Source organism: Myotis daubentonii, chromosome 7 (genome assembly GCF_963259705.1).
Source record: "Myotis daubentonii chromosome 7, mMyoDau2.1, whole genome shotgun sequence".
NCBI classification, from domain to species: domain Eukaryota; kingdom Metazoa; phylum Chordata; class Mammalia; order Chiroptera; family Vespertilionidae; genus Myotis; species Myotis daubentonii.
This window is the reverse complement of record NC_081846.1, coordinates 70,513,416-70,527,647: the sequence shown is the minus strand read 5'-3', so window position 1 is coordinate 70,527,647 and position 14,232 is coordinate 70,513,416. Positions and strand designations below refer to the sequence as shown.

Here is a 14,232-nt window from a genome sequence, read left to right as displayed (position 1 = left end):
CCCTGGAAAGTGAGGAGCACAAGTGCAAGATGTTGTGATTGGCAGTAAAACAGACAAAATGCCCTGCGCACTCCAACCCCTCAGACAAAGGAAAACGAAAGCACAGCAACAACAATCCCTGACAGCAGGGCAGCCCGCAACTCAGGAAACATTCGCGATGAGAGACTGTCCTCTTGTTATGCTTATTGATAGAGCTGCCAAGTTCTAACAAAAGGCCAAGGAACATTGCCAGGCATGGTTAGTGTGGCTTTGAAATATAGGGGGGAGATGGCACCTCTCTAACTGGGCAGGTGGCAGAGGAAATGAGCAACATCACCACACACCCTGCCCTCCAGCAGCATCAGCATGGTGATTGGGGGATTCAAAGCACTCCACTCCTTTATAGATTGGGTTCTTCTGGCCTGAAGAGAGGTTTTGGCCCAATGAGAAGGATCTCCTGGGGCAGTGGTCAGCAAACTGCGGCTTGAGAGCCACATGTGGCTCTTTGGCCCCTTGAGGGTGGCTCTTCCACAAAATACCACGTGCGGGGTGCACACGTACAGTGCGACTGAAACTTCGTGGCCCATGCGCAGAAGTTGGTATTTTGTGGAAGAGCCACACTCAAGGGGCCAAAGAGCCGCATGTGGCTCGCGAGCCGCAGTTTGCTGACCACTGTCCTGGGGCACAAGCATCCCTGGAAATACAGAGAACTTGTTAGGGAGCTGGGAATGAGACAGGCATCCATGCCCTTATCTTTGAAGGCCCTAATAGGGCTATGTTTGTTGCAGGAATCAAAGCCAAACTATTCCAGTCCATGCCAAGATCCTGGTATGGGGTATTGGCATCCATGCTGACCCCAGTTATGGAACAAAACATTTATGATATTAGGCAATCCATTGCTGATCTTAGGGACACTGAAAAAATCTCAGGAATGGGTGTAGGCTGTGGGAAAGACTCACTACAGAGAGTGAGATTGGAAAGCAAAAAGGCTACCCCATCAGCCTTAAAGAGTTCATTAAAGTAACCCCAAAACAAATGTGGTTTGACATCCTTGCTGCAGGGATCCCACCTGAAAAGATAGACCAGCAACCCTGCATTGATCAGCCTGTGGAAAGCCTTAGAACCTAAACAGAAGTTCAGACCTGTCCCACCCATCCCTGATGCCATGCCTGCTCCAGCAAAGGCCTTAGGGATATAGCCCTATTAGGGATAAGTGCCTCCCAGGCCCCATGGTGTAAACCGCAGGCCAAGATTGCCCCCAGGTGAGAGCCCTTGGAGACAACTGGAGGCCTTATGTTTAGCTCACTATTCCTGGTTCCCCAGAAACAAACAACAGGTGAGGGCTCTGGTTGACCCTGGAGCTCAATATGCTCTAATACAGTGGTTCTCAACCTTCCTAATGCCGCGACCTCTTAATACAGTTCATGTTGTGGTGACCCCCAACCGTAAAATTATTTTCGTTGCTACTTCATAACTGTAATTTTGCTACTGTTATGAATCATAATGTAAATATCTGATATGCAGGATGTATTTTCATTGTTACAAATTGAACATAATTAAAGCATAGTGATTAATCACAAAAACAATTTTAATTATATATTCAATATGTGTTTTCTGATGGTCTTAGGCGACCCCTGTGAAAGGGTCGTTCGACCCCCAAAGGGGTCGCAACCCACAGGTTGAGAATCGCTGCTCTAATACATTGTAACCCTCCGAAGTTTTCTGGCCCTCTCAGCACCATCAATGGTTGCAGAGAGTAAAATGGTTATGTACAGGCAAGTAGCTTTGACTCTACAAATTGGGTGTTCTCCCACACAAGAATGCACAGTTTTCTCTTTTCAATACTTGAGGACATATTGGGTATTGATATCCTACAAAGTCAAACTCTGCAAATCTCTAGCACTGAATTCTGTCTCCTGGTTAGAGCAATCAAACAAGTGCTGAGGGGAAATGCCAACTGGGAGCCAGTAAATCTACCACAACCATGAAGACAGGAACTGTCAAACAATATTAAATCGCCTGGGGGAGGGGAACATAACAAAATAAGAGAAATTATCCAAGGCTACACTGAGTGGGTATTGTGTGCCCTGCCCACAGTTCCTTCAGCAGCATGGAACGCTGGTACAAAAGCCCAATGTCTCCTGGCAGATGACTGTGGGCTACTAAGAATTGATTAAGGTGATGTCTCCCATCCATGAGTCTGTGCCTTACATTGTCACCATTTTAGACACATTGGAATGTCTCATGCTATAATGACTTAGAAAAAAAATTTCAATATACCTCTGGCCACTGAGTCACAAGATAAAATTGCCTTCACCTGGGAGGGGCAACAATGGACTTTCCAAGTGCTTCTCCAAGGCTACCTAACAGCCCCACAATATGTCATGGGATGTTAGCCTGAGACCTGTCCATGTTCTCCTTCCCCACATCAGTAAAATGGACCGACCCATTACCTTGATAAGATGATGTTAACATGACAAGACTTGCCTAGGCCACAGGACACTAGACTTTGCCGGAACAGCTGCGAAGGAGAAGATGAGCATGAACCCACAGAAAATTCAAAGCCCGGGCACTGCTGTAGTTTTGGGAAACTGTTGGGTCAGGTAAGACGCACTTTGTCTCAGAAGCTGTGATTGATAAGATGCAAGCCTATAGACATCTAAGAACATACAATAGATACTAGTATTGGTAGTAATTTGGGGGATTCATAGGACTTTTATTCCCCACATGGCGCAGTGTCTCCATCCGTTATACTGCCTGGTTAAGATAGAGCACACATGGGATTGGGGATCAGGACAACAAGCCTCCTTTGAAAAGGCAAGAATAGCTCTGAGATTCTCACAAGCAATGCTGCCATTTGAGTTGGATGTGGCGCCGGAAGGTATGGATTGGGCCCTAATGAAGCAGAATTTTGGACTGGAACACTCTGTGTTCCCTTGGGCAGGATGTCCCAGATTCTTTGTCTGCGGAGTCAAAGAATATATCCATGGACAGAGGTGGTATAACAAAGGTGGAGATTTATTAAAGAACAAGTGCAGACTCCTACACTGAGTTCCTGTTCCCTATGGCTTATGAAGGATGTAGATCCTGGTGCCTTGATATCCCCTCTGATTGGTCACTATTCCCTTGGACTGGATACTCCAGTAACTTCAGGGCTCAAAGGTTGAACCTCACATGGGACATGTGAGGTCCTCCTCCCTCCACCCCCTTATTGTTTTCCTAGTCCCTTTGGGCTTTCTTCTCCTTCTGGATGAAGGGCTTCCTTCCCTTTATTTTGTAAATATAGACCTTTTGCTGTTCCCAGCTCCCTCATTCTATGGAAATGTACCTGTTGCAGCTTTTCAGCTCCCCCTTTCTATGGAAATATCCCTTCTGTTGCTCTGAAGCCCTGTGCTTCTTCCATGGTTCCCTTAATTTCCAAAATTTCCTAAACCAGTCCCTTTTTACCCCTAAAAATTCCTGTTTCACTATGACAGAGACAACATGAAAGAGTATGCCTAGGATTTTGGCCCAAGGTCTGGAAGGGGGCATACAACCCTATTTACCCCCGTAGAGCAACAGCTCCTAACAGTGTACACAGTGTTCTTCTAAGGTAGAGCCTTTCACAAAGAAACAGCGTATCATGATACAAGCCTCCCTTCCTATCAGGGGTGGGCTGAGACTATGTTCCATGTTCCATTGACCCACCTCTACCATGGCTCAAACTCCCATGCTGGCTAAACAGCAATCTCATTTGCAGCAGATGAGCACCCTGTCTGCCAGTGGCTCCTACAAATGCAAGTGCTACTAGGCCCTGTAGGGTATGTAGATCTGCCAAATGCCTGTGTCCCTATATCTGTGGCAGACCCCGGGGCCGGAAGAAAAGGAGTGAAGGAAATTCCCATTGATGCTTGGTAGACAGATGGGTCTAGTTGGGGCAACTCACCCACATGGACTACAGTCGCTATTCAAGCCAACACTGACACCATCTGGATGGAAACAGGAATGAACCACAGTAGCCAGTAGCCTGAACTCAGAGCATTTTGCTTTGTGACCACTCATGTGGCTTGGCTGTTAACCCGTTGCACTCGCAGTGGGGCTATTCTAAAGAGATTAACCCTATGACTTGGACAATACGAAGCTAAGGATGGATGATCATGAATAAGCCCTTGTTGGGTCGGGATACATGAGAAGACATTTGGGTTCACCTGCAAGAGACTCAGGTAGTCCTCACTGTTTGCCACGTCCCAGTTTATAAGATTCTGATACCCCTGGCAATCAGGAACTAGATTCCTTGGCTTGGGTACGAACCCTAGCAATAGACCTTCTTCTAGCAGATATAGCAGATTGGATGCAGAGAAAGAACAGCCAGTATAGTGCCAGGGTGGGATGAAATATTTGCAAGGATGCCAGATTGCCAATGAAATACAAAAGCAACTCAGACCAGGGAAATGGATGGATAACCTGGAACTAGATAGTCATTCTGTCACATTAAGGGTAATAACTGGTTTGGTACTAACTAGCCACACCACATAGGTATTTATTGGGTAACCTCAAATGGGACCTGATGGTAATATGGTACAAGTCTTTGGCTATGGCTTCCACCAGGATAGTTGGTAGTTGGGCCTCTACACCCTGGGTTTTCTCTGGACACAGGAGAACCTGACCCAAGGTAACAAAAATTGCCAGCCTTCCTCTCCTTAAAGCTAAGTGGACACATTCTAGTACAATCATTTGGCCATTGTATTTGCTCCCTTCATTGGCCTGTAGGACATTATAGCACACATAAAGCCCTTCCTAAATTCACCAACAATCCTTAAATGATAGCCAGCAAAGCCTGTCCTTACTAAACACTAAAATGTCTCCATGAGAAAAGCTGTCCTCCAAAATAAGATGGCCTTGGACATTATTGCTACTTCACAAGGAGGCACCTGTGACATAATCCAAACAGAATGTTTGATGAGCTGCTAATGCGTTTGTCTTTATTAAACCGCACAAAAACACACGTGAATACCCCGAGCAATCTGACATCCAGCCTAAGAGACTTAATAAATCAATGGTTTGAAACATGGAGCTTTTTGTAGAGAAACAAAAAATGTGTTGCTTATTTTACAAATAGTTAACCTATGTTTTCTCTTGCATGTGCCCATAGTTTTTGCTGTGATATCTGCCTCCAATGTAGTCAGACAGCTGCCAAACTAGCAACCTCCCTGCTAACAAAACCCCTGTTGCCCTGGCCTGTTTGGCTCAGTGGATGGAGCATTGGCCTGCGGACTGAAGGGTCCTGGGTTCGATTCTGGTCAGGGGCACCTGTCCAGGTTGCGGGTTCGATCGGGGGGGGGGGGGCATGTAGGAGGCAGCCAATCAATGATTCTCTCTCATCATTGATGTTTCTCTCTCTCTCTCTCTCTCTCTCTCTCTCTCTCTCTCTCTCTCTCTCTCTCTCCTGCTCTCTTCCCCTCTGAAATCAATAAAAATATATTAAAAAACAAACAAACACACAAACCCTTGTTGACGGCGCAGGGCACATTACAAAAGAGGCAGGCATATATGTCCTAACAGCGGGTCATCATCAGGCAGTCCTGCCCACCAGTAACCCAAGCCCGGGACCTGGGCAGGGCAGTCAGAGACGCCTCACCTGCTCCGCGTCCTAGGACTGTACCATTCTGCCCACCGTAGCCGCAGGGCGGGAGGGGTCACGCCCAAGGACACAGCCTCGCGAGACCATCTGGGCAGAATACCGGACTGACCCCAGGCACGGCTTCTACACAGAAACGTTGAAGATTCTGGAACGCAGGTGCAGAGAGAAACGTGCCTTTTGCCCCCAGGACAAGCCTCGTGTATATGTTCTCTCGCTTCGTAGAACCGCCGCCTCCCGACCCGGAAGCAGCCTCGCTCCCATCGCCCCTGGCCCTCCCTCGGTGCATGGAGGCCACTTCCGCGTGTTACCCGGGGAGCTCCCCAATTTGGGGCCCAAAAATGTTATTCCCAAAGATAGGTGTATTTTGTGTGCATGCTCCGTTATAGGGCCTAATAACTGGAACCCCAGTCATGTAAGCGGCTTGGCCAAGGTTACAAAGATACCAGCGTGGACTTGAGGCCTGAATTCTGGTTTGCTCGCTTCCAGTCCCCTTTCTTTTCGGCGCCAGAGACGCACCGAGCGCAGACCTTCAGGCTCTAACCTGTGCACAGGCGCACCCTGGACCCACATCCACAGTGAGTCCCGGGGCCAATCTGAAATCCGGTTTGGGGAAGGAGAGGCCAAGAGAAAGGTGATGAGCTTGCAGGGACAGTGTCACCCGTAACTTGGGCCGCATCTATCAAATACATTTTTAAAGATCGTCTTTTTGTGTGCCCAACATTCCAAACCACTGAGTGTTACTGTACAGATTCTAGCCCAGTTTATTTGTGTGACAAAATATTGTGATTCAGTGTTCTCCTGTGTTTGGAAGGGAACCTTTTCCGTTTGTGAATGTCTTGGAAATCTCGCCAAACCAGCAAAGCCTGGACATGCGGGAGCTTATTTCTTGAGCGCCTGGGCCAATAAAGACGCATACCCTCTCCTGATGGTTGCGATGCCCACCCTCCCCCCAAACAACAACAACAACAACAACAACAACAACAACAACAACCAAAGGTATGTCTTGGATTGGTTGACGCAGATGAGCACAGAGCAGCATGCCAGAAAGGATGCCCTTTGGAGCATTAATTTTCTCCTTAAGTCAGGCCACACAAGGAATCGTTCAGCTAGGTAGATCAAAAGCTCTTTTTTAAAAATATATATTTTATTGATTTTTTACAGAGAGGAAGGGAAAGGGATAGAGTTAGAAACATCTATCAGCTGCCTCCTGCACACCCCCTACTGGGGATGTGCCCGCAACCAAGGTACATGCCCTTGACCGGAATGGAACCTGGGACTCTTCAGTCCGCAGGCCGATGCTCTATCCACTGAGCCAAACCTGCTAGGGCTAGACCAAAAGCTCTTCAGCAGATTTCAGACCTGCTTCGGAAGCTGCCAGAGGGGACACACCAATAGCCAGAGCCAGTGCCACACCAGCATGTGCTAGAAGACTGCCCTCCTTCCCCCCAGATGGCAGGGCCGGGGCTGTGTTCTCTGAAGTTCTGATGCAACCTGTGCAACCCATGACCTTATTAACTGGAGCCCCTCTGTGGGCCCACCCATGGGTGAGACCGAGGCCCCGTGTCTGTGAACTGGGAGTGGCTTTTTGGCTTCTCAGTTAGTAGGCAGAGCTTCTGACAGCCTGGGAGAATGCTCAAGGCAGCCACGGGGAGTAAAGACTTAGGTTGGAAGCCCTTGCTAGGAGCCAGAGAAAGAGGAAGTTCCCTCAGTGCTGAGCAGCCGGCTCCTCCCCCTGCCAAAATTTTAACTGCACATTTTCCCCATTTAAATCAGAATTGGTGATACCTATACAAGTGTGTAGTGTTTGAAAATTGAAAATCACATCGAAAAATAGCGATATTGTTGACTATACAAGGCAATGTCTTCAAATCGAGTAATGATGCGATGTGTGTGGTTAACCGTAACTACGCAGGAAGTGGTTTTATTTAAAAGTTTTTGTGCTCACCCCCACCCCCTCCTTTTTTTTTTTTTTTTCTTCAGTTCTGAAATTAAACAGCATCCAACATAGGCCTACTCTTACGACATGTGACTTCACTGTTTTCCGTTTTTGCTGAAAGAGTCATTAACAGTAACAAGTTGATGGCAGTTTCAATAACAAGTCATCACGGAGAAAAGGTAAGTCAGTTTTAACTTTATGTTGAACATGAAATTTAAACTGGAAAACATTTGACAGATTATCCTAAGCTTTGGTGTGAACGTACAAACATTTCTACAAAAATGTGATGTTTCCGCCTGTGATTGAAACGTAAGTTTGTTTCCTTTGGTGCAGGCAAGAATATTCTTTTCATATTCGCAGCTGTCAAATTCTCAGCTTCTTTATTGAGATACTATACTCGGATCCTTTACTCAGATTTCATAGTAAAATATTAAAGACAAAATAAGGTATATTTTTAGTTTGAAAGTGCTCTTTAAAAATAATTACTAGAGAAAATGTGAAAGTTTGCATTTTTAACTGGTTTTATAAAAATATGTACTATTTGAGATCCAGCAAATGAAAGAAAAAAGGCATTTTAACAATAAGAAATAACATCTGGATTGCAATGTGAGAGATACTGTAAAGTGCTGTAATAAAGTTAACACGAGAAACCCTTGAAAAGGTGTAGGTCATTAAATGAGTAGTTTATTAAATAGCTATTAAAAATCAGCAAAGTTTAAAATGCAAAAGAAAACTCTGTGCTGTGACATTTGGATGTATTTTTTTCTAAATTTTACTTAAGGTGTAAGTGAAATGAGTGCAAGTTTTATTTCATAAACAAAACTGTATGTTTAAAGCAGAAGTCACAGCTGACTTCACCGAAGGTTACTTCTGGGGAAAGAGGCAAATTAGCGATATACTTTTGTTATTTATGTAATTATATAATTTTCCTTCCTTGAGATTTTCCAAAATAAAAACTCTAGTAATAAAAAGATTTTCTTAATCATAAATTGACAAGAACTTTTATATTGACTTCTTGCTTTTAGAGAATGTCTGTGTGTGCTGTAACATATGTACAAAAAATATGAAAGTGTTGCTAATCTCAGAGACAAATACCTGAAATAAATCTGACTGTAGATTTTTGAAAGAATTTTAATAAAAGCCCCCGATATGATCCACTCTTTTCTAATATTATTTTTATTGTGCTGTTGGATGGGGGAAGAGATGACCCCCACAACATCTATATTTTTGTGTTATTAAACATGGTTACAGGGTTGATAAGTGGCAACAATTTTCTTGTCTTCTATTGAAAGACATATATAAATGTGTGTTTTTTTATATGGTCAAGTTAGCAGGAAATTATTAGGCATACTAGTACACTCCATTTTAAGACCTCTTCAATTGTCAATACTGAAGCTTGCTACTTGTTAACTTAAAATGATCACAAAAAAAAAAACAACAAATTAAGACTTGGTGTTCAATACATTTTTTATTGTTAGAATGTAAGAAGACCTTGGTAATATGAATTTGCTTTGATATACTGATTAGCTTTTTAATTTGATGCATTACCTCACAATGGAAAACATTATTTAAATCTGCCTTCAATATTGTGGTTCTGACCCTCTGTATCTATAGAAGCTGTGTAATTCAGATAGATTGAGTTGATATGTTATTACTTTATTTCATTTTATTATAAAAGAACATTGCATGAATAAACATATGTAATGCTTACACATTAGAACAAAATGAATATCCACATAAGCATTTGGTACTGAAAAGAAAAGGTCAGTATAGTTTTTTAGACTATGTAATATTTTAAAAACCAAATTCTCTGTAAAACAATGGTTTCTTGCAGAAACAATTAAAAATAAAAACACTTTATGGGATATATGTAAAATTAAGAATTAATTAAACATAGCTTAGCATTCTAAAGCATAAAGAACAATAAGTAGTACTTATAGACATGTAAACTAAAATACACTCAGAATTGCTTGTAAAACAAGTAATGTATTATCTCTTGAATATACAGACCAAGTCTTAAGAAGCAATTCCAAATGAGTTACTGTAGGTTACTATACCTTTATACATTTTAAGTGAATAAATAAGAAATGCATTTTGGTGAAATAACAGCAATGCAGAGGATCTCATTTGGAGTGTTAGTTCAAAACTGATTTATTAAAAGAATATCATTCTTTTCCACTTGGGGCCAGCACTCAGCAATAATCAGAAAGGAAACATGCTTTCATTAATATTCCTCCTCTTCTTTTTTAAGGGTCTGTTCTGGAGTGGCCTACTCTATCCCTAATTTAGAATACCCCAGGCTTGGTACCCAGAGGAATAGGCCTCACTTTGCTCATTCCATCCCACTCCCATTGTCCTTAAAGATCTACTCATCCTATTTCTCAGCATTGAGAGCTTCTGATGAAAGTTGTCCATGCTCACAGAAAAAGGTCATAGCGTTTTGTTTCTCTATTTTTTAGCCAGGCCACTGTTCTTCCTCCAACTAGAATTCTACTAAGGTCTCCCAGCAGACAGGATCCACAAGAACAGCTAAATGTTGAGGAATTCCATGTCAAGTGAGGCAAATGGGAAGATAGGTTTTTATGGCAGAAGTGTGTTTTGTTACTCATTGGTCCTGCTGTGGTATTTGAGCGCAGAATTCCTAAGACTGTCCTCTACAAAGGGTCCATCAAAGAGATGTTTCCCTTGCTCTAGGTATTCCATAAAAGACATACATATTTCTTGTGGTAGATGAAAGTTACATGTATTATATCTTCAGATAGTTTTTGTATTTTCATAAACTTGGAAAATATTTAGCATAATCAATTGCTTTATATATTTTTAAAAATCATTTATCATCCTAAATTTAACCCTTTTAGTGACAGAAGCATAGATATAACAAAATAATTGTTATATAGCTGGACATTAAAATGTACTTGTGTCCTGCCTCTATTCCCAGTCAGGGCACATACCTGGGTTACGGGTTCCATCCCAGGTTGGGGAGCATAGAGAGGGCAACCAATCAATGTTTTTCTTTCACATCGATGTTTCTCTCCCCCCCCTACTTTCTCCCTCCCTCCCTCCTTCCCTTGCTTTCTCTAAGCATGCCCTAGTGTGAGGGCTAAAAATAAGTAAGTAAGTAAGTAAATAAATAAATAAAATGTACTTATATTCTAAATTTCAGTTATAGTAGACTTTCATTTACAAAGGGTTGAAAAATGAGTTAAAATTAGCCAACATGATAGAGATAGGCAATGATTTATATAATTAAAATTTCCAAGGAGAGCAAAGTCAGGCATGGCTGTATCCAAGAGATCACACATAAATATCAGGATTCGTTCTTATTTTCTTTTTTCTATCAGCAGTTTCTTGTAGAAACTCACACTTAAATGACAAGAAAGTTTTAAGTTTACATCCAATCCTTTCAACAAACTCTGTTGCAAATTAATGCCTTTCCTGTAACACAAGAAAGGTCTCGGATTGAGATCTATTTGGACTGAGTTTTGTTACATGACCATAGCTGAGCAGGTATATGACTCAGGCACAGACACCCTGAGTGACCCTGAGTGACCAGGCCTAGGTTACTGGCCCACGCATGCATCGAGGAGCCACCTGTACCTGCAACACATGTTCTCTTAGCTGAAAAGAGGAGCTTTCACACAACAGAAATGAAAATGCTTTCCCCAGAAGAAAGGTGATTTCATTACTTGTAGGGAAAAGCACAGAACTCCCCAACACAGCCACATATATAGTCACATTTAAAAGCATTACTTACTTACATTGTCCAGACTCTATCATCAGAATGAAATACAGTATCAGTTTACAGGTAAGTTTGAATGACACAAGTGTTTCAATTAAACTGAAATTAACATATTTTTAACAAGCTACTCCATGTATGAACCCCCTCCCCACAGTATTTGTCATCTAAAACTTATAATCTAGCATGATTACTATTTTAATAATTATGATGCAAATAAAAATTTCTACGTGCCATAAAAGATACAAAAAATATTCTATCAGGGTTCAGAAATTCATCTAACATTTTTGTATTCTTGTTATGTCAGCCAAAAACTAGAGAATTTTGCAGATGTTGCTTCATTTGGTCATATCCTACCAGAAAAATCAGGACAGTTTTGGGGAAAACATTTGGAGTAGTTTTCAGACAAAGCTAGGACTTGGGAGATCAGAAACATTCCAAGTGACAGGAAGAGAATATGTCAAGGCACAAAAACATGGAGGGATATCAGAAAATTTCTGAGGAAGGATTAGTTGTCTAGTTTTTTTGGCTAGAAGAGTAGATAATGGTAGGAGGTAAGGCCAGAAACATAGTTTGAGATCCTAATAGAGTGGACTTGCTGAACAGATTATGCCTAGGGATTGTTTGTAAATAACAACAAGGTTGTTGAGCATGGAAAATACCTAATTGGATATGCACATTTTGCTTCTCAATGGGGTATTTAGCATCAAGATTTATTTGCTTCTTCCATATACCTCACTGTTGGTGACAAATGCGTCAGGGAAGTTTATGGCAATGGTTGCAGTCACTGGAAAGGTATTCCTCAGAAATCAGGCGCTAGCTCATCTCCCCAAATGCCTTGAGGTTCTTAAAAAGGCTGCAATCATCTTTTTTTTTTTCTTTTCATTTTATGAAAGTCATTTTTATATGTAATTTTGTTTATTTTTAGTTTGAGAATAGGTGATAGATACAGTGAGGTCGTTCAAAATCAAAATAAAACAAATATAAAACTTTTAGAGAAAATTTTTCTCACATTCTAATTTTTATATACCACATTCATCCCCACCTTAACCAGACAGGCAACCACATTGTTTTTAAATCCTCATCTGAGGATATGTTTTCATTGAATTTAGAGAAAGAAGAAGGGAAAGGGGGAGGAAACATCGATGTGAGAGAGAAATATTGATTGGCTGCCTCCTGTACAACCCCAACCATAAATTGAACCTGCAACCTTTTGGCACACAGGATGATGCTCCAACCAACTGAGCCCCCCGGCTAGGGCACCAACCACATTTTTAAACTCTTCGTATTTTCTACATACACATATGTCTTCCTTTATTATGTTTAAAGGTAACATACTGTGCATACTTTGCTTTTTTATTTAGTAATACTGTGGATATATTTCTATACTAAAAATAAATACAAACCTATATAATTCTCTTATTTTTTACAGCTGTACAGTATTCCACTGCATGGATATATCACGCATAATTTCAGTCTCATTAAAAGTTTCACAGGAGTTTTCAATTTTTTGCTAATACATGAATGTTTTAATGTAATTGTGAACACTTGAAAATATATCTATGGAATGAATTTCCAGAAATACTATTTATTTAAAAACCAAGAGATAAAATAATTTTGATAGTTATTGCCAAACTCTTCTTCATGTTAGTTGTAACTTTTTGAACTTCCCCCAGCACGTAATGAGGATGCTGCTGGAAGCTTCTTAGCTTTCCCAACAGATTGTGTTGCCACACTTTTCAGGTTTTGCCAATCTGTACAAAACTGTATCTCAACAGTTTTATTTGGTATTTCTGTTATGATGATTGGGGTTGAGCTTGATTTTAAAAGATTAAAGTTCTATTTGTCATTCTGTCCTTTCTCAACTGTGTAATAAAGGATCAAAAGCATCAGTGAAGTTCAAGCCTTAGAATGAGATGTTAAAGGAAGTAAGGAATTGGGGCTAACGTATGTAAAATACACTTTGTATAAAGCTTGAAATAGCAGTCGCCAAAAAAATGGGATAAAATATAAATGTTTAAAGGAAGGAGAGGAGAAAAGGAATGCAAATAAATAAAATGAAGAAAAATATTCAGAAATGCAGCAAGGTCTCAGAGGATCCTCAGACAGCTGGGTATAATCACGAGCTCAGGCAGATAAATTGACCTGGAACAGAAGGAAGAGCACCTGAATAAGTGTATATGCAGATGAAGTGGATATAGATAAGATGAAATGAGGAGACAAAGTTGAAGGAATACATGCTTCATTTTTTTTCTCCTCCTCTGACATGGTAGGGAAGCTCATCTGATGAGAGGGAGTACTTACAAGATGCCAAAGAATAGGCAGAATAACTTATTTAAAAATATTGTTCTTGTCAATAACACAATAAGTACAATTGTGGATTTTAAAATTGATTTTTCTCTTTTCTGTGGCATCAGCCCAATTCAGTTCAACTCCGTAAATAATTTTGAGCAACTAAGTACACTATGTTGTGCTAGAAATTATCAGGGACACAAAGAATCAGTGTGCTCTTTAGCCATTGGAAACTTCGTAGTTTCACAAACATAGCAATTTAAATATAAATTTATATGTATAAATACAATGCCATAGGAATAGTACAGAATATGTCATGTCAGAGTCCTAATGGTTTCACTTTCCCAAGTCCAAAGGCTATTTATATGTCTTTATATTATCCACTAGAGGCCCGATGCACAAAATTCATGCAAAAGTAGACCCTCCTTCCCCTGGCTGCCGGCACCGGCTTCCCTCTGGCACTTGGGACCCAGGCTTCTCTCATAGCCCCGGCTTTGTCTGGTCTAATTAGCATATTATGCTTTTATTGTTATAGGTTATCTGAACTGCATTTAATGCAAATGAACACTCGTTGCCCCTTGAGCCTATCTGTTCATTTAACTTCTGGGATATTTCATTTTCCCAGTTTTTCTCCAAACTAACTAGATGTTCCTCCTCTGTTTCTTTTGC

The 14,232-nt window shown here is 41.3% G+C and overlaps 1 protein-coding gene across 1 annotated transcript in view; it reads left to right on the top strand.

Annotated features, from left to right (window-relative positions):
• Window positions 1-7,584: 7,584 nt before the first annotated feature.
• The window catches only part of ARHGAP15 (Rho GTPase activating protein 15), a 677,426-nt gene continuing 670,778 nt past the window's right edge, over window positions 7,585-14,232 (top strand). Inside the window, exon 1 of the mRNA XM_059704560.1 lies at window positions 7,585-7,714. The gene's annotated coding sequence lies outside the window, so the exon portion shown is untranslated. The remainder of the gene's footprint in view (window positions 7,715-14,232) is intronic.